Source organism: Gekko japonicus, unplaced genomic scaffold, assembly GCF_001447785.1.
Source record: "Gekko japonicus isolate JY-2015 unplaced genomic scaffold, Gekko_japonicus_V1.1 scaffold335, whole genome shotgun sequence".
Classification (NCBI taxonomy): Eukaryota; Metazoa; Chordata; class Lepidosauria; order Squamata; family Gekkonidae; genus Gekko; species Gekko japonicus.
The window spans coordinates 682,973-699,218 of record NW_015165840.1 but is presented as its reverse complement, the minus strand read 5'-3'; the positions used below and the strand labels follow the sequence as shown (position 1 = coordinate 699,218).

At 44.9% G+C, this 16,246-nt stretch overlaps 1 protein-coding gene across 2 annotated transcripts in view; it reads left to right on the top strand.

The window, feature by feature from the left end:
* The window catches only part of BLNK (B-cell linker), a 143,175-nt gene that overhangs the window by 27,188 nt on the left and 99,741 nt on the right, over nt 1-16,246 (top strand). The gene's annotated exons all lie outside the window — the stretch shown is intronic.

Here is a 16,246-nt window from a genome sequence, read left to right as displayed (position 1 = left end):
GACAGAGAAAGATCCTTTCCAACACCTGTTTTCTTAGACCTTCTCGGTTTAAACCTTTATCCTTTGGCACACAAAGCATGATTTCTCTACCATCAGTCCATCAGTGTCATCATTGTCTACTCAGACTGGCAGTGGTTCTCCAGGGTTTTATGTAGAGGATTTTGCCCATGCCATGCTTTGTTTCTGAGCCGTTGGGCCTGGCTAGGGGGGCTCTCAAGGGTTTCCAGGTCCCCCTAAATTTCTGGAGAACCCCTTCCTAAATCCCACATGGTTCCGCCTCCATAAATAGTGACAACAGCCTGTGATGTCACTGGCTCCTCCCTATGATGTCACTGGGCCTCAGTTCTTTTAAGGACCTGGCACAGTTCACAAGAATCCCCCCTCCCCCCCCCCCCCCCCCCCCCGGAAATTGGAAAGTCTACGCCTTTGATCTCCCACTTCCATCTGGAAGAAGAAGAAGAAAAAGAGATTGGATTTCTACCCCATCCTTCACTACCCAAAGGAGTCTCAGAGTGGCTTACAATCTCCTTTCCCTTTCCCTCCCCACAACAGACACCCTGTGAGGTAGGTGGGCTCTTTTGAGAACTGCTCTTTCCAGAACCCAAGGTCACGCCAGCAGCTGCATGTGGAGGAGTGGGGAAGCATTTCCGGTTCTCCCAGATTAGAGTCCACACTCCTAACCACTACACCAAGCTGGCCCCTTGGTATATAGCTAGAAGCAACAGAACTGTATAGTGGAATGTCAAGTCTGAATTGCCACTGATCTCTATCAGAGATCCCCTTGTCAAGTTAATTGGACCATGATCCACAGTACTGTTTGCTCCTGAGTAAGTTCAGAGCAGTTAGTGGGACTACTAACAGAACTTTATTAATTTTGAAACAGAGTTTTGAAATGTGTTCTTGATTACCTAAATAAGCATCCATGAAAGCAAGGGCAGAATCCAGACTAAGTTTCCTACTAACAGAACTTATCTTGCCTCCCTCCTTCTTCTGCATCCCCAAAATGCTGTTCCTGGGGGGCCGGGAGACTTCCAGGAAAGACATATGGGGCAAACTGGGAGCCTGCAGCATGAAAGGGGAATTGGCAGAAATTATATCGCCCTTTACATTAGTGAAAAATTAGTCTGGACCCGATCCATAAATTGTAAAAAAAAAATTACGCTTCAGAAAGTCTTTTTTTAAACAAAAAAACAAAACAGTAAATCTGCATTAACGTAATTTCCTTGCAACTGCCCTCTCTGCTCATTTGCAGCTCATTTAAGAAATTGGTTTTTCTACTTCCTGATTTGAGAAGTTATGCCAGTAGAGGAAGTACAGCTTTTTATCGCTCTTCTGAGAGTTAGCAATTTAATTGCACAAGAAAAGCTGACATTCGTAGTTAAGCTCAAAGGAAATAGAACCCTATATCTGAAGGGATGAGATCATTTCTTGTGGCAAAAAGCCACTAATGAAAAACAAAAGCTGTTCTGGCAAGGCACACTTAGTAATATTTAGTAAGTCATTAAGTAGTTTGGTAACAAAATTGCTTTAATTAAAATTGATTGAAATCCCCCAGTTAACACTGTGTTTTGATTCTTGTTCCTTAAAGAAGATTGGATCCCCACTGACAAATATCCTAATAAAACAGTTACTTAAAGCTTTTGTTTTTTTAACACAGCCACTGAAATAGAATAGCCACGGTCTATCCTGAAAAGTAATGCACTTCTTTCATTTTACACATACGGACATGTAACAACTTCAATAGCATCTACTGTTTTTAAGTGACACCAAGGGAGCCGAACTACTGGAGAATACACCTATTTCCCCAGCAGCCTAAAATATAGAAATGCAGTTTACGGGATGGCTCCCATGAGATCCATTGCACGAGTGGAGTTGTTTTTCACCAACAGCAGAAGCCATCCCCTGACTCAAGAGGCAGAGCTTATACCAATGCAATAGATCTGCAGGATCTAGCTCTATATTTGGTACACTTTTTCACCTATAATGCCACTTGAACCATCCTTGCTAATGCCTGCTTCAGCTGAATGTTGTGCCACTGCACAGTAAATAGGGGAAAGCCACTCAGATAATCCTCACTGCCAGCAAAGCTATGCCAGTGCCAGGGGGAGATGATCCCTCTTTCAGGTTGCGAGGAGGTGGGCCAGCACAAGTGGCACAAAGGGAAGGCCATCTCCTGATCCATGGCTGATGGGCCTTTTTTTTAGGGTTGCCAACCTCCAGGTGGTACCTGGAAATCTCCCGCTATTACAGCTTATCTCCAGATGACCAAGAGCAGTTCCCTTGGAGAAAATGGCTGCTTTGAAGAGTGGACTTTATAGCAGTAGACTGTGCCAAGGTCCCTCCCCTCCCCCCGAACCCTCCCCTTCCCAGGCTCCATCCTCAAAATCTCCAGGTGTTTCCCAGCCCAGAACTGGAAACCCTGGACCTCAGAGATTAGTCCAAGAGAGGATGTACTACTCAGTCCACTCTCAGCCCCCACAGAGGCCTCAGACCGGGAGGCGAGGGGATTGAATCGTCACCCATCGGGACTTTCCCTTCCTTCTCCTGCCATTCTCTCTGAGTTAGTTTTGTGGAGAGAGGAGCAGCCCCAGTCGTGTCCTCCTTGGATCTAGGAGCAGGAGCTTAAATAGCTCCCCTGACAGTCCCCACCAGTTAGAGTTGCCAGGTCTGATTCAGGAACATTTTCCCCTGACTAGCCCCCTCACCCTAGCGTACCATGAAGCATGTCGATCAGGGGTCATTTCCTGCGGAAGCGCACAGGAGCGGAGCTCCAGCAGTAAGGAGCCCAGGGGGTGGGCACATGCAACAAGCCCCACCCCCTGCTCCCAGCAGCCCTCAGTTGGGCCACGAGGAGCAAGAAGCAGCCAGGTAAGTTGCAGAGCCCCCTCCCCCAGCCCACCATCAAGTACAAGCTCTCCCTCCTCTGTGAGGGCAGATCTGCACATTTCCCCCCACCCATAGCTAGCAATCCAAAACAGTCCAGTGCCACCTTTAAGACCAAGTTTTATTCAGGTACAAGCTCTCCCTCCTCTGCAAGGATAGATCTGCACATCCCCCCCCCCTCAATAGCTAGCAATCCAAAACAGTCCAGTGGAGCCTGAGCAGTGGGTGTTGCCTTCTGACACACTTCTGGTGATGTCAGGGGGTGTGGCATATGCAAATAAGTTGTACTAATAAGTGATGCTAATGAGCTCCTGCACCTCTTTTTCTATGAAATGACCCCTGATGTTGATCATTCTTACTGCCTCAATACAAAAAGGTGGGCACAGGGTACAGTTCCTGAGGAAGACACAGAAGTGTTTCCTGATTCCAGCACTGGGGTGGTAGATCGCATCCTGCACTGTGGTAGCTTTGTGCAGCAGAATACCTGATCAGACTGAATGCTGGCTAAGCATATGGAGATGTTCAATGTAATTTGTCCATTTGACATTCTGCTTGGCTGTCAGTAACATGGTAGATCCATTGAACATTGAAATATCAGTGTGAAGTAGAACAGGACACAATTCTATATTTCAACCCTCCTCCCACATATACTTCTGTTTTCCAAAGGGGCAGTAAAATGCAAATAACAACACAATGTAGTATCTCCCATGAACACCAAGACAAATGGAACTGAAGCTGATTCACACATTCTGGAAAAATATGAACCTCAGCACACATTTTTAAAGAACACAGGAAAAATGTAAAACCTAATTTAATATGATATTTCATTTGAAAAGTGACACACACTGGAATAAGAGTTGGTGTACAATTTCAGGACAGCTCTCTTACTAGGACAAACCCAGCTCAGTCCCCACTTTTATTTCTGGGGGGCGGGGGGGAGATAACAGAACATAGTGCAGAATCCGATTTCAAGACTGAGTGATCATGCTGAAATGCAGAAGGAGGGTTCACAACAAAATTCTCCCTTTGGATGCTCAAAAGCCAGCTCAACTCCCCCTCTTCTGTTTTCAAAGGGGGAAGAGGAATGCAGATGATACTGTGCTGAAAATGCACTATCTTACTCAGGGGTCATTTCGTAGAAAAAGAGGTGCAGGAGCTCATTAGCATAAATCATTAGAATAACTTGTTTGCATATGCCACACCCCCTGACCAGTGTTCCCTCTAAGCTGAGTTAGTGTGAGCTAGCTCACAGTTTTTTAGCCTCCGGCTCACACATTTTTGTCTTAGCTCAGGAAGGACGACTCCAGAGCAAACTAATTTATGCAGCAGCCAAATCACCTGCTCACAACTTTAATGTCAGTAGCTCACAAAGTAGAATTTTTGCTCACAGGACTCCACAGCTTAGAGGGAACCAGAGGTCATTTCGGGGGGGAACACGGGGGAACGCAGTCCCCCCGGGTGAGGTGCAGGGGGGCGGGGCACATGATGAAGCCCCGCCCCCTGCTTCCGGCCGCCCCGCTTCCAGCCCTCATTCAGCCAGGAGGAGGCAGGAGAAGAGGGAGGGTAAGTTGCTTCCTCCCCGCCTCTCCCCACCCCTGCCTGCCTGGGGCCAGGGAGGGCCTTGGCGGGGCTTCCTCGCACTCCCGCTGGCCTTGCAGGTCCACCACCGGGCCCCTGATGTCAGGGGTTGTGGCATATGCTAATGAGTTATGCTAATGAGTTCCCCTAGCTCTTTTTCTACGAAATGACCCCTGGAGGGAACATTGCAACCGGAAGTGTGTCAGAAGGCAACACTCACCGCTCAGGCTCCACTGGACTGTTTTGGATTGCTAGCTATGGGGGTGGGGGAACGTGCAGATCTGTCCTCGCAGAGGAGGGAGAGCTTGTACCTAAATAAAACTTGGTCTTAAAGGTGCCACTGGACTGTTTTGGACTGGGGGGGCAGGGGGAGCTCTGCAATGTACCTGGCTGCTTCTTACTCTGACTGAGGGATGCTGGGAGCAGGGGGTGGGGCTTGTTGCATGTGACCACCCCCTGGGCTCTTTACTGCCGGAGCTCCGCTCCTGAGTGCTCCTGCAGGAAATGACCCCTGATCTTACTTGAAGAATAAGATATTAAAGTGAAAGCTGAGGTGTTTAGGCAGGAGCTGGGTGGGCACTGCTGACACAACACTGCTAACCCAGAAATGCCAGTATGCCTCTTTAGAATCACCAGAGGTTTCTGACCATTCTTGGGGAGGCATGACATTACTTCCAGGTTTCCCCTGAAAAGAATGTAACGTCATTGCACCAACAGTGATTTTTTTTTATTTTTCTCCTGTTGATCACCAGAGCAGCGGTGGGCAACTGGAGCTGGGGTGGTAGATTTCCACTCCAGCTAGGGTTGCCAAGCTCCAGATGAGACTTAGAGATCTCCCAGAATTACACACTGGAGATCAATTCCCCTGGGGAAGATGGCTGCTTTGGAGAGTGGGCTCGAAGGCATTGAGGTTCTCTCTCCTCCCAAAACCATGCCCTTCCCAGGTTCCACCCCCAAATATCCAGGAATTTACCAACCTAGAGCTGGCAGCACTACTCTAGGAAGATACCTGCCAACCCTAGGTGTTCAGGATACTGTTTTATCTTTCAGCCTTGAACTAAAATCACACCCAGGGTTGCCAGGTCTTCTTCGCTCCCCGGTGGGAGGGTAGGGGAGAGCGCTTCGTGAGTGTGGGGGCACGGCGACATCACCGCGTACAATATCCCCAGTGTGTTGATGTTACGAGGAAGTGACATCGTTATGCTGGGTACACCACATGGTGATGCTCTAGTATTTTGGGCAAAACACTATGGTTACCAGTTTGGTGTAGTGGTTAAGAGCGGCAGACTCTAAACTGGAGAACCAGGTTTGATTACGCACTCCTCCACATGAAGCCAGCTGGTTGATGTTAGGTCAGTCACTGTCCTTCTCAGAGCTCTCTCAGACCCACCTACCTGTTGTGGGGAAAGGAAGGGAAGGTGATTGTAAGCCACTTTGACACCAACTCTTCTCCTTCTTCTACCATAGAGTTTTGCCCAAAATACTAGAGCATCACCGCACAGTGTTACCAGCATAATGATGTCACTTCCACATGACATCATCACTCTGGGAACATTGTGCTGGGTGGTAGGTGTTGGAGGCAGGGCTTCCCATTCCATTCCATATATACATACAGTACATTACAATTACAGTTACAATTTCACAAAATTAAGCAATTTGGTTACCAAATATATATTAACTGCCTAAAAGAGTTGAGGCAGGGCTTCCGCAGCAGCCAGCTGGCTGGCGGTGGATTGGAGCCTGCCAAATCAGGGGATCCCCCACTTCCACCTGGGGGTTGGGAACCCTAAGCACACCCACAGATATTTGTAAAATGGCTAAGGATTAGGAAACCATCACTTATAAAATAATTTGGCAAAACTCAAAATGGTTATATATATGTTTCGGAAACAACATGAAAACTCTGGAAAGTGCACAGTGCAACAGCTAGCATATCAAAAGTAATATGCAAATATGGGTAGACAAAACAGGGCAATTATAGAAGAAACAGGAAAGATAGCACACAAGGCAAGTAACACACAAGGCAAGTCTGACTTGAATAAGGAGGTATTTACAGAGAAAAGTGGTATGTATATTTATGGCTTTAAGACCCCTGCATCCATTTTGAAAGGGAGAAGGGGGGGGGGAAGCAAAAATAGATTTTAACACAATAAAGTTTGCCTTCAAGATCCTATTTTACTTATTTAAATACTTCTATGCAATTTTTTTCTTCCCAGTGGGTCCCAAAGTGGCTTACAAAATACATATTAAATAAGTAAAGGGAACCCAACAAATGTAGGCAGATCCTGGATTCACTGACCAAGCTCACTTCAGAGCCTCAGGGTGTAAGGCATAATTTGAGATCCAACGACAAAGAACCCATGAGCTCTTGTCTTTCAGGCCATGCCAAAGACATATGCACAGAATAAATACTTACAAGCAGAAGAGAAACAAATTCAGCCCAGATCTTATCCAACTGCTGCTAGCAAGTTGTTGAGAGATACTGGAACGAAAGTTGGTGCACCTATATGTGGCAAAAGTCTGCATATCATGTTTAAACCCCATTCCAATGCTCAAGATTCCTACTATCTTAGTTCATACCTATGTCTTTTGTTTTCCAAGTACACATGATCTTTGTTTCTAACCACACTGGCTTCACAGCAACTCAAAAACTCTCTGCTGTGCTTTTTTCTCTTTTAAGGAATATTAAGCAGAGGTGGAATTGGACTAGGTAAACAAAATTCCCCACAATATTGAGGGACTCTAGATATTTTTTAAAAATTAGATTATGTTTGCCTTCACTTTTGTAAATATAAAAGATTTATTTTTGCACGTGTCCGGTGTCGTTTCTGTAAGTATAATAATCGAGGGTTTTTTTTATGGTATGGGGCCTCTTAAAGTGATGTAGATTAAGGCCCCATCACGTGATAATCCAGCCCTAATTCTAGGCAATATGGATGATGCTAAATGCATATAGACTGCTTTGATAAATGTGGTAAAGCTTATCAAATGAGCAAATGGTGAAGGCCAAAATATTGCCAGATATTCTGATTTGATTCCTATTATCACAAGATTCCTTCAACTAACATTGCTAATTTGGTTTCTCTAAAGCCGTGATTTGCCCCATCCCAGAATTTTTCAGGACACATATTTTTTAAAATTTGTGTCATGATGACAATGTCCCTTTGAAAAATAATGAAATAATATTTGTACAGTAAAACCTGCTAAGCTCAAAAAAATACCGATTTTCCATTTATTCCTTTGGCGCTCCAGCTGGAAGCGTGGCATGAATGCAGAATGCAGATCATCAAGGGATGGAGTTCATTGTTTGTTAACTGCCACCTCAGGTTCCTGTATAAACTGGTGCATTTCCTTGTAGCTGAAGCACATTTGCAACTGACATCTTCCAACTCTGTTGTTAATGATAGTACTGTTGACTAGCAAATGGTTTATGATTTGCTGTATGACAATATCATCATTAGAACCAGACGTGGAATGTTTACCCTTGCATCAGTTATCGTAACAAAATAAGCTATACATCATCATAAAACCATTTAAGTATGTTGTTTTTTTAAAAAAAATGGGAATTTTATTGTACGAACAATATTGTTATATTTAAATATGACCCATAATTTAAAGAAAAACACCTTTATGTCACACATATCTAGAGGAGCCATATTTCAGTCTTCTGGAAATTTCCATGTATGACCTGTACTCCAGAAAAAATGTTTTGAGTGAGAGGGCACTGGAATGGAGTTCATAGATGGATTTTTGACTTAAATCATGGCCTTGTGATTATCTCAGATCTGCTGCAGTGCAAATTGACTGTGAACCCACTAAGGTTGGGATATGTCTGGCTCAATCTTCATCTAAGGGTTTTTCAACCCCTTGCGAGTGAATTTATTCATTACCTTGTTTATAGTTTCTCTCCTTTCAGCTGTGAGAAAATCACTATCTCCTTACATCAATACATGTTCATTCACTTTTTAACTTTACTTTGGAAAACGTATGTAAGTAAGCAATTTAAAAAGACAGGGTTATTTAGTTTAACATTTCAGTTTCCTCCTTCATTAACAGAGCTAGACTAAACATTTAATTATTTTAAAAGTCCCTTTCACCCCTTTCTGGCAATCACCTATCACCATCAGTGTACCCTCTAAGCTGAGTGAGTGTGAGCTAGCTCACAGTTTTTTTAGCCTCCAGCTCACACATTTCTGTCTTAGCTCAGGAAGGATGGCTCCAGAGCAATGTTCCCTCTAAGCTGTGGAGTCTTGTGAGCAAAAATTCTACTTTGTGAGCTACTGGCATTAAAGTTGGGAGCGAGCCATTTGGCTACTGTGTAAATTAGTTTGCTCTGGAGCCATCCTTCCTGAGCTAAGGCAAAAATGTGTGAGCCGGAGGCTAAAAAACTGTAAGGTAGCTCACACTAACTCAGCTTAGAGGGAACACTGCTCCAGAGCAAACTAATTTATGCAGTAGCCAAATCGCTCGCTCACAACTTTAATGCCAGTAGCTCAAAAAGTAGAATTTTTGCTCACAAGACTCTACAGCTTAGAGGGAACATTGGTTGTGACCCGCTGTCATGGATCCTAGACTTATAGCAGTGCGGCCTCTACGCTTTAGGGAGGCCGAGCGGCTCCGGGGAAGCCTGTACTAGAGTGACTTCAGGGCCTACCGGTACATTTCCCAGGCCCCCTTTGGACCCTGTGATTGTGTTATGTATTGACTTGAATGTAAATACTGATATGCGAATCGCCTGATTGAAACGCAATGTTAAGCTTCGCCCTGGGCTAGGATCCTAATGTAACCAATAGGAGTCCTAGCCCAGAATGTGTCTGCCAATCACCATGCAAAGCGGGATCGCTTGTGATTGGATGTTAACTCTTCAACCTCATAGGTTGTTATCTGTACAGGGGGTGTGGCTACACTAGCCGGGAAGGTTTAAATATAGACAAGCCAGTGTATTTATGCTCTGATGGGTTCTGGCTGGCGATTGTTGTACCGTGTTGGAGAAGTAACGAAGCTGAAGAATAAAACCGCATTCTTGCTGAAATCACTCTCCGACTTCTTTGTTAAGTTCGCGACTTAACAAAAACCACCTTGAGATCTGTGGAGGAAGAGTGGGATACAAATGCATCAGACCAACAGAAAACAGCTACGGTAACTCCGGTGCAGCCCATGAATATTTGCTAGCACATTTTCACATGAAAGCAACAGTATGCTTTTAGCCCTTAGAGAGATAGATATAAAGGAAGGCAAAACTCATTAAAGTCAGGCCTACACAAATTGTTACCTGCATAGCCAAACAAGTTGAACAGATGCACAGTGAGATCCTTCTAATCAGCGAGAATCAAAAGTGAGAATCAAAACCACCTTTTCTGGTTACAGCTCTGTTTGGCAAAGAGTAGAAAAACTTTGCAGGAAAAATAGTTCCCTTTTAAAATAAGCCTTTACTTGCCAGCTTCGCCCTCTCTCTCTCTCTCTCAATCCAATGAGCATTTTAAAAACAAACAACAAGAACCTGTGGTTTGTCGAGCACCTGATAGGAGAATGTACTTCTCTTGTAATCTACTAAATTGTGCAGGCCTATGCTGCTAGCCTAGTCAGTTGTATGCTTGCAAACTGTCACCATTATGAGGAGCGAGTTTCCTGCTAGAGGTGAAAGGTTAGAACATTTTGCTTGGATCAAGGGACATGCTTTGGTACTCGGAACAGAGCCAAGTAAAAGCTCAGTATGTACTGCCCTAGTAATAATGCATCAATAATACAGTAAACCTTTCTTTGGTTGATGTTCAGTTAAAGCTGTTGCTAAGGAGAGTTAAGCACTGTAATAATTATAACTTGCAATTATAAGTAAGGGATACAAAGATTGTGAAAGTTGCACCTGGTCTTTGTATTCAACATAACACCCTATGAAAGTTGAAAATACTATCCAGAGGAGGCACCACACCTGGGCAGTATGGTTTGGAGTGTGGAAAACACAACAGCTTTCACTAGGTATTGTATTACAACTTTTTGCAAAGTGATGGCCAGCTACGATCCAAGGACTGAATGAGCCTGCAGCATCCAACGGAAAATGTCCTGCCTTTTAATAGAGGTTGACTGTGTGGAAATGGGTAGTCGGAAGTATCTGATGGTATGGAGGTAAATAACACCTCTCGGTACATAAAACTTATTAACCCTCTGCAAAAAGGGACAGGACATTTTTCTCCAAGCCAATTGGCAACCTGAGTTGTAATACCTTCACCACCACCAAGTCCAGACAGTGCTAAAACAGCCCAAAACAAGGCTGGCAGCTAGTCTGTCTTCACTCCATAAAATCATAAAGTGGGTGAACTGTTGTTCCCATGATGAAAGCAGCCAAACCAGGCCACCCACAAACAAGGAAGGGATTTCCTAGCTTTGCAGAAAAATAGGACTTTACCAAAAAAGAAAAAGAAACCCCCCACTTCAAAAGTGATCAGACCAGAAATGCATATGTTCCAAAAAGTGATTATGGTTTTGGTAGGGGAAGCAATTCTCACCCTCACTCCTACTGCTTTGTTTTCTTGATCCCATATCGTTATTTCCCTCCCCAGCCTTCTTATTTCCATCCAGATGCAAAAGAGTAAAGAAAAACAGCTGCTCTGGCAGGCAGAGTCAGCAGAGAGTGCTTCTGCATGGTTCCCAGGCCCTCGAACAGCAGGGGCTAATTAAAATAGGGAGACGACCAAACACAGGCCTCCTCTACGAGCCAGCGGTTCCTGCCCTGTGGGTGCAAACATTTGCCTTGTGCAAGAGCCATTCAAGGAAAGATTGTCCCAAGATGATGTGCTAAAGGATGTAAACAAAGAAGGGGCTCTGATTCAGTTACCGCTAGAGTTACACAAGCTCTGCTCTCACCATACGAATTAGTTCAGTTTTATTGCTATTAAGCCGAGATGATTGCAAACAAATAAAATATATAATCAAAACAAGTCAAAGCAAATCAAATTTACAAATATTTGGAGCAGTCTTAACAGTCTATTTCCTCTGACAGAGAGCAAAAGTAAGATCATAACAACAAAAATGATACATATGATCTTAAGAACTGCAGCAGAACGTTCTGAATAAATTTTTCTCAGGTTCGATCTGTAGCAAAGGATGCTACCCAGGAAGCTATTCTTTGATCCTTTCCACTTAAGGAAAGATTATGAATTTGAATATCCATGAAAAATAAGAACATAAGAGAAGTCATGTTGGATCAGGCCAGTGGCCCATCCAGTCTGTGTCACACAGTGGCCAAAAGCCAGGTGCCATCAAGAGGTCCACCAGCGTGGCCAGAACTCCAGAAGCCCTCCCACTGTTGTCCCCCAAGTACCAAGAATACAGAGCATCACTGCCCCAGATATAGGCCCTTTCTGCACTAACAGCTACGTGTAGCTTACTCCAGAGAATAGGAGCAGTCGAGCCTTTAAGGTGAACTTCGGTCTTTTCTGCACCCGTCTGTTCCCCCGCAGTTTGTCCACAGCCATGTTGGAAGCAGAATATCACTCCACATTGCATCCCACTCTCACTTTCCTACTGTATCACAGCTCTTTCCAGATTCTGCATTGTTTTATGGCTGTTCTCAGGTGACTTCACAGTCATCACCACGTTGCCCCAGAGTATCTAAAAGTGGTTTCTCCCCGGACCTTTTTGCTCTTCAGCTTCCAATTTAGAGGGAATAATAAGCAGACTACTTAACTGCTTTATTCGTCTTTGCCCATTCCCCCACCCCTATTTCCTCTTCTACTTAATTTTCACCTAACACACAACTTGGAGGCAATGTTCCCTCTAAGCTGTGGAGTCTCGTAAGCAAAAAATCTACTCTGTGAGCTACTGGCATTAAAATTGTGAGCGAGTGATTTGGCTACTGCATAAGTTAGTTTGCTCTGGAGCCATCCTTCCTGAGCTAAGATAAAAATGTGTGATCCGGAGGCTAAAAAACTGTGAGCTAGCTCACACTAACTCAGCTTAGAGGGAACACTGCTTGGAGGGCAGGTAGGACAGCCTGTGGAGGTCCTCTGGGAGTCTGATGCTGCTAGCCTGCGGGGGGGGGGGTTTGACACACTCCGTGTGGCTGCGAACCGGGGGGGGGGGGGGCATTTGACACCTCCGTCCATCCCCTTTGCACATTGGACTCTAGGGAGGGATCTTTTCCCCCTTCACCAAAGCCAATCTGCACACCACTTGGAGGGTAGGTAAAGGGGCAGCCTGTGGAGGTCCTCTGGGAGTCTGATGCTTCTAGCTTGCCAATCTGCACATTGGAAACAGTGGGAGAGGCTTTAAGTCCCATTTGTGGGGGGGGGTTAATTAAAATCTTTAGGATGCCACCCCTCCCAACAGACCAGCCAGCCAGCCACCGGTCTTGCATTCCTCTGTGGGTCATGGATGCCTGGAGCAGCCCAGCGGCAGCTAGCCAATGGGGGTGGGAGAACAGGGAGGAAAGGAGAAGAGAGAAAGGGGAGGGTGCAGTGTGCCCCATCCCTTGCTTATGCACTTGGCCAAGTCGGCCAAGTCGGTGGAAATTGGACACCCCCTCCACGGGTCACAAGTGATGTTAACCATAGTTAAGCAGAACTGTGGGTTTTGGTTGTAGATGCAGAATACATACACAAAAATAAACTGGAGAAAAAAGAATAGAGCAGAGGGCAGGGACACAAAATACGAAGTGTTCCATCTATATGTTGTGGCTAATAACCACTGATGGACCTCTGCTTCATATGTTTATCCAATCTCCGCTTGAAGCTGTCTATGCTTGTAGCCACCACCACTCCCTGTGGCAGTGAATTCCACGTGTTAATTACTCTTTGGGTGAAGAAGTACTTCCTTTTATCTGTTCTAAGCCTACTGCTCATTAATTTCATTGAGTGCCCAGGAGTTCTTGTGTTGTGAGAAAGGGAGAAAAGTACTTCTTTCTCTTCCTTCTCAATCCCATTCATAATTTTGTAAACCTCTGTTATGTCACCCCTCAATTGTCATTTCTCCAAGCTAAAGAGCCCTGACTGCTTTAACCTTTCTTCACAGGGAAGGTGTTCCATCCCCTTAAATCATTTTAATTGCCCTTTTCTGCACCTTTTCCCAATGCTATAATAACTTTTTTTGAAGTGCAGTGACCAGAACTGTACCAAGTATCCCAAATGAGGCCACACCATAGATTTATACAGGGCATTGTGATACTGGCTGATTTGTTTTCAATCCCCTTCCTAATAATCCCCAGCATAGCATTTGCCTTTTGTATTACAGTTGCACATACAGTCGACATCTTCAGTGAGTTATCTACCATGACTCCAAGATCTCTCTCCTGGTCAGTTAGTACCAACATATATTTATAGTTAGGATTTTTGGCTCCAATGTGCGTTACTTTGCACTTGCTCATGTTGAACCTCATTTGCCAGCCTCAACAGATCCCTCTGGAGTGCCTCACAGTCCTTCTTGGTTCTCACCGCCCTGAACAACTTAGTGTCATATACAGACTTAGCCACTTCACTGCTTACTCCCAACTCCAAATCATTAATGAACAAGTTAAAAAGCACCAGACCTAGTACCAACACCTGCAGTACCCAACTACTTACCACCAGGGCTTTTTTTGTAGAAAAAGCCCAGCAGGAACTCATTAGCATAATAGGCCACAACCAACAGCAGAAACTCATTAGGATATTAGACCACACCCCTGACAGTGCAGCTCATTAGCATATTAGGCCACACCCCATGCCTTCCCTTGGCTTGCCCAGGCGCCCCGCGGAGGGGAGAGGAGGCAGTTTAAACTGCCTTCCCTTGGCTTGTCTGGGCGCCTCCTGGCTGCGGGGAACCTGGGCAAGCCCCCCCTTGAAGGGAAGGTAGTTTAAACTGTCTTCCCTTGGCTTGCCGGGGAAGGCATGGGGAGGCATTTAAATGGCTCCCCGATCCTTCCAGGGCCTCCCTGGCCTGCCCACCTTGGAGTCGCCGGGGGGTCACTCTCCAAGCCTTCCCTCTGTAGCCATGCACACAGGGGTTTCGGCTGTAGTGGGCGCGGCCAACTCTGAAGCCAGCCGGAACTCCGTTCCTGCGTGTTCCTGCCCCAAAATAACCCTGGTTACCACCTTCCACGGTGCAAACTGACCATTTATATTCACTCTCTGTTTCCTGTTAATTAACCAGTTTTTAATCCACAAGAGGACTTATCCTCTTAGTCCATGACTGCTGAGTTTACTTATTCTACCTGTCAAGACTGGAATTGGTTCTGATACAAGTGGCAATGGAAAACATAGTAAGAAAAATTCTCCACAAGTGTAGAATCTTATATCATACTCAAAACCAATTTCCTTCCAGTAACCAACTGCTTTGTAAGCTTTATTCATGCTAATGGGTTGAAGGGAAGGATAATTTTCCAGGTTACAAGTTCTTGAACAATGAATCTACAAGGGAGAGGGAGTGATAGGAACCATCTCTAAAGAGACAGAATTTTAATAGCACTGAGTACTGGTTGAAGCAAAGATTAAATGTTACCTTTTGGTCTTGGCGTTGGGTCTATCCAAGGCATGCCACACTGCTATAGAAAAGCTACAGCTTACTGCAAATCAAATATGTTTCATAAAGACACAGTGAGTTATACTTTTCAAAGTGTAATTAGTAGGTTGGCCAACATCGAGGTGGGGCCTGGCATTCTCCCACAATTACGACTGAGTGCTCTCCAGACTACAGAGATCAGTTCCCCTGGAGAAAATGGTGGCTCTGGAGGACAGACTCACATCCCTGCTAAGCTCCTTCCTCAAACTCCACCCTCCCCAGCCTCCACCCCAAAGCTCCACAGATTTCACAACCTGGAATTGCCAAGCCTAAATTCTCTTTAAAAAAAAAAATCAGGCTTCTACACTCTGCTTCATGAGAGATTAGGTCAAGCAGGTTTGTTGCTTTCAACTGTAACTAATTGTGAAGTTTCTTATCACTATAACTGTGATTTCAAGGGGCCCTTTCGAAGATGAAGTGCCTCTATCCCACATCAGCAACTTCCCAGATTCTCTCTCCCCCCCCACCTCCCCTACACTCTATGATACTAAACACACTTTAGGATATGCTCCACATTCAGCACCTTGTACTGGTTAGAGTGTCCAACTGGAACCTGGGAGATCCAGGCTCTAATCCACACACTGCTGTGGAAGCTTGCTGAGTGACCTTGGGCTACTTGGGCTACTGCTTGGAAGGGGTTTTGTGAGGCCAAAATAGAGGAGAGTGATGCCTTGGGTCTCCACTGGCAGAAAAAAATGGGGTACCAATGAAGTAAACAAATAAGAAAAACTGCTGGGTTTGTACTTGCGCCATTCATAGTTGCTTTTCCTGTAAAGATCAACTAATTTCCCTTCTGAAACCCCACCACCACCCCATTTCCCGTTGACACAAATATGCAGTCATGCCCAGCAGACATGTTCCTGAAGCTTATTTTGGTATGGCCTCGCTTCCAGCAACTGCTGCCCAGTAAATGTATGGCAATCGAAAGCTCAGTATGTAAACTACTTACATCAATGTGCTGAAATGGAGTGTAAGTTAACTTTGATTATTATAGCTACACATGTATCCATTTGCCAGTGCCTTCTTGGTAATTTGAAACTAGGAGTTTAATGCAGTGCTTTCCTATGGGTGAATAATCCAAATACAATCATATATGATAATTTATTGTACAATATAGTATAACAATGCACTAAATAAATATTGAGTTGCAGTTTACGGGGGTAATTCCAGGTGTACCAAAACAGGAGTCTTTAAGTTGCCGCAAGACACCAGCATAAGCTTTTGTGTGCTAAAGCCCACTTGATCAGCTGCTGAACTG